Raw genomic sequence first — 4200 nt, 5'->3', positions numbered from 1 at the left:
CTGAGATAGTGGACCTAGAAAGTTTGAGCGAGTCCACAGGAGATCGAGGACATATTGAAGTCCTCAAAAGTAAAAAGGCGGCTCTCGCCGACCTGTTCGAAGTTAGAGTACAAGGCGCACTGGTCAGGTCCCGATTCCAGACCATCGCGGAGATGGACACTCCCTCTAGCTACTTCTTCGGCCTGGAGAAGAGGAGTGGGCAGGCGAGTGATCCACTCACTGCTGACGGACGCAGGGCAGCCGGTGGTGGAGCCAAGCCAGATCCGAAGCGGCGGTGGGGTTTTACTCCTCCCTTTATGCCACTGAGTATAGGGAGGAGGGAGAGTCGACGGAGGGGCTCTGTGGGAGCTGCCTCAGGTCTCCGAGGAGACTAATGAGGAGCTCGACAGACCCATAACCCCCAAGAGCTGAAAGCTGCCCTGCAGGAATGCAGGAGGGCGCGCCCGGATCGACGGCCTCCCGCTGAATTTTACAAAAATACTGGGATGTCCTCGGAGGGACATCCTAGTCGTCTTCAACGTGTCTGGCCTCTGTTTCCATGCCGATGTCCTGCCGGAGGGCAGTGCTGACGCTACTGCCAAAAAAAGGAAACCCGCAGGACATCGGTAACTGGCGCCCTGTGTCTCTGCTGTGTGTGGATTATAAGCTTCTGTCCAGGGTCCTGGCCTCCAGGCTGAGGGGAGCTATGGAGCAGGTCCTCCATCGGGACCAGACCTACTGTGTGCCCGGCAGGTCCATGGTGGACAACGTCCACCTCATTCGGGACGTTTTGGAGGTCTCCAGCTCGTTGGGTATGGACACTGGTCTGATTTCTCTAGATCAGGAAAAGGCTTTTGACCGCGTTGAACACGGCTTCCTCTGGAAAGTTCTGGGGAAGTTTGGGTTCAGCGCTGGCTTCATAGCTAAGATCAAGGTGTTGTACAGTAATGTTGAGAGTGTGCTGAAGATAAACGGCAGGCTGTGTGCTCCTTTTAGAGTGGGTAGAGGGGTCCGGCAGGGCTGTGCTCTGTCCGGGATGCTCTATGCACTCTCCCTCGAACCCCTCATTAAAATACGCTCTAGCCTACATGGTTTGGTTTTACCTGGTTTTAATAAGAAAATGATTTTATCGGCGTATGCCGATGACGTCGTTGTTTTTATTAAAAACCAAAAAGATGTAAACCTTTTAAATCAAATTGTAAAGGATTTTAGCACGGCATCATCAGCGAGGGTGAACTGGAAGAAAAGCGAAGCCCTCGCTGTGGGGGAGTGGCGTGGCGGCCTCCCGGTTCTTCCATAAAAGCTCATATGGAAAAAGGACGGTTTTAAATATTTAGGGATATACCTGGGGAAACCGAGCATGGTCCAGAAGAACTGGGAGGGCATCACAGAGAAGATAGAGGGGAAACTTTCCAAATGGAAGTGGCTGCTCCCCCAGATGTCTTTTAAAGGTAGAGTACTGGTTTTAAACAATCTTATTGCATCCCAACTGTGGCACAGGTTGACCATTTTAGACCCTCCCTCGGGCTTTTTAGCCCACATACAAAGGAAAATGGTGGATTTTTTTTGGGAGGGTCTACACTGGGTGCCACAGGGGGTGCTGTTTTTAGCCAGAGAGGAGGGGGGACAGGGCCTTGTCCACCTGGCCAGCCGGACGGCCACTTTTAGATTACAGTTTGTTCAGAAGTTTTTAACGAGTCCGGGGTTTTTAGTGTGGCGAGACGTGGCCAGCTGCATCCTCAGACGTGCTGACAACCTGGGGCTGGATACTGCTCTGTTTTTAATAGACTCCAGCATTTTAAAGTTAAGTGGGCTGCCTCCTTTTTATCAGGGTGTTTTTAAGTCGTGAGCCCTTTTTAAACACGAAAGGTGCCCACAGTCTGACTCTCTGTTCTGGTTGTTGAGAGAACCATTAATTTATAATGCAAGAATGGACATTAGCAGCAGCGTCACCCCTGGACTATCGGGCGCTGCTGCGAACAAAGACCCTTTGCCTGCAGCAGTTGGTGGATGCAGTGGGGCCGACGCTGAGCGACCCCCCGGCCCTGGGCTCCCTGCTGGGGATGCATTCCGACCGGGTGGCGAGGAGGCTCCTGGAGCTGTGGAGGCAGAGGCTGACCGGGTTGGAGAGGAGCCTCCTCAACTACTACAGCCAGCAGAGAGCAGAGCCGGACCCTGCAGACCCCTTCCCAAACATCTCCCTCAGCCCGGGGCTAGGGGGACTCACCGGCCCCCTGCTAAGAACGAGCCACCCAGAAACATTTACAGTGAGAAAAGCAGACAAAAAGACACTGTATTTTAACCTCGTGAAGAGCATCAACAGGTCCAGACTGTGCAACAGACCGCCCACTGTGTGGTCAGAGAGACTTGGGCATGGAGGCCCCTTCTGTGACCCCCGGGAGACTATTTACCATGTTTTTAACGAGTGTAAGAGACTTTTGAGTTTCTTCGCTCTTTTAACATTGGTTTTTAGTCTTTTTAATGTGGTTTTTACAGAAAAGGTTTTTATCATGGGAGCTGCCTACAAAAAAACGGAAAAAGAAAAGTGGCAGCTCCTAAATTTTTTATCCGGCGAAGCCAAAATGGCTATTTATTTAACAAGGAAGTCCCGGGTGGAAAACAGAGAGGGGCAGGAAGCCAGGGCAGTGTGGCTCTGTAACATCAGAGCCAGATTCTGGCTGGAGTTCAGGTTTTATAAACACATTGGAGACCTGGATGCTTTTAAACAACGCTGGTGTTTTAAAGATATTGTTTGTTCTGTGGTGGAAGAGGAGCTGGTGTTTGCACCACTTTTTATTAGGTAAAACATGTTTTATTTTTTTAATGTTTTTTTGTTTTGTTTGTTTGCTTTTATTTTAAACAACCTGATTTTTTAAAACACTTTATTTGTAGAGAAACGTTGTAATGGAAAAAATGTAAATAAAGTGTTTTTCAAAAATAAAATTAAAATCTCTCCCTCTCTCTCTCCCTCTCTCTCTCTCTCTCCCTCCCTCTCTCTCTCTCCCTCTCTCTCTCTCCCCCTCTCTCTCTCCCTCCCTCCGCCTCTCTCTCTTCCTCCACTTCATCCTACTTTAAAGGGCGGTGAGCTAACGTGCTAACTGGTCGTTGACATAAAGCGTTCGCCCGTCACCATGGAAACAGAAGAGAGCATCTCACATGGTTAGTTGGCAGGAAGGCTAACTGGTTAGCTTCCAACGAGCCAGACTAGCCCACCAAGCTAGCTGGCTTTGCTAACCCAACCCAAAGTAAACTTATTGTCATTCTTTCCAGAAGTGAAATGATAAGATTGACCTGTAATATATTATATTAAATATATTTTAGCATAGCTTAGCATAAATAACAAAACATAATAATAATTAATCTCACGCATTTGTGTTTCCTTCTCATCTGCAGGTTTAAAGAAGACACAGGATGACTTGGTGAGTTTCATCTGTAGCTAATCGTCTCTATGCGATGCTAAGCTAACGGACCTCACAGGCCCGCCCTCTCCTGGCCGCTGGTGGTACTGCAGCCTCGCGGCTCTCCAAGTGGATCGCTTCCTCAAACTAAGACTCCGTGATCGAAGGTCAAAGGTCACCAGGAAGTCGGATTGGACACAAAACTGAGAGCGAATCCGATTATCCTGCCAATTCAAACTTTTTAATTTATTTGAGCCTTACAAATACTGAGCCCTGTTATGATCCCTCCTCCTCCCCCTCCTTCCCTCGCCTCCTCGTCTTTATCCCTCATTCATTTCTCCCTGCCTCCCCACTCTCTCTCTCTCTCTCTCTCTCTCTCCCCCCCTTCATCCTCCTCTAAAGTCTGTTCTTTCTGGATGAGCAGGTTTTATGAGCGGAGTGATAAAGAGAAAGGGGGATGAAGGGCAGAGAGAGAAGGAGAGGTGGAGGACAGAGGGGGACGTTGGGGGAAGAGAGAGAGAGAGAGGGAGAGAGAGAGAGAGAGAGAAGAGTGGACCAGGCCTTTATTACCCCGACTGCTCCGGAACATTTTATGATATAAAATGTTCTTTTTGTGTCTCAAGGTTTATTTCACATTTTAAACTGTTGGCTCTGAATTGTAGGAAAAAAAAGAAGAAAAAAGAGAGAGAGAAAAGATAAGAAGCTAAAGAAAGATTAAAGTAAAAAAAAAAAATTAAAAGTATTTTAATATAATTTAAAATGTTTTTAGTGGATAATAATTAACATAACGGACGTATTAAAGCTTCGTGTTACGGAATTATTT

General features: G+C 48.0%; 1 long non-coding RNA gene across 1 annotated transcript in view; it reads left to right on the top strand.

Moving 5' to 3' along the window:
- Positions 1-3820, top strand: part of LOC130211681 (uncharacterized) — a 5892-nt gene extending 2072 nt beyond the window's left edge. Inside the window, exons 2-3 of the long non-coding RNA XR_008835141.1 lie at positions 3057-3138; positions 3373-3820. This is a non-coding gene — a long non-coding RNA (uncharacterized LOC130211681). The remainder of the gene's footprint in view (positions 1-3056; positions 3139-3372) is intronic.
- Positions 3821-4200: the final 380 nt, after the last annotated feature.

This window comes from Pseudoliparis swirei, chromosome 21 (genome assembly GCF_029220125.1).
Source record: "Pseudoliparis swirei isolate HS2019 ecotype Mariana Trench chromosome 21, NWPU_hadal_v1, whole genome shotgun sequence".
NCBI classification, from domain to species: Eukaryota; Metazoa; Chordata; class Actinopteri; order Perciformes; family Liparidae; genus Pseudoliparis; species Pseudoliparis swirei.
The sequence above is the reverse complement of the archived record's forward strand: the minus strand, read 5'-3'. Positions and strand labels throughout refer to the sequence as shown.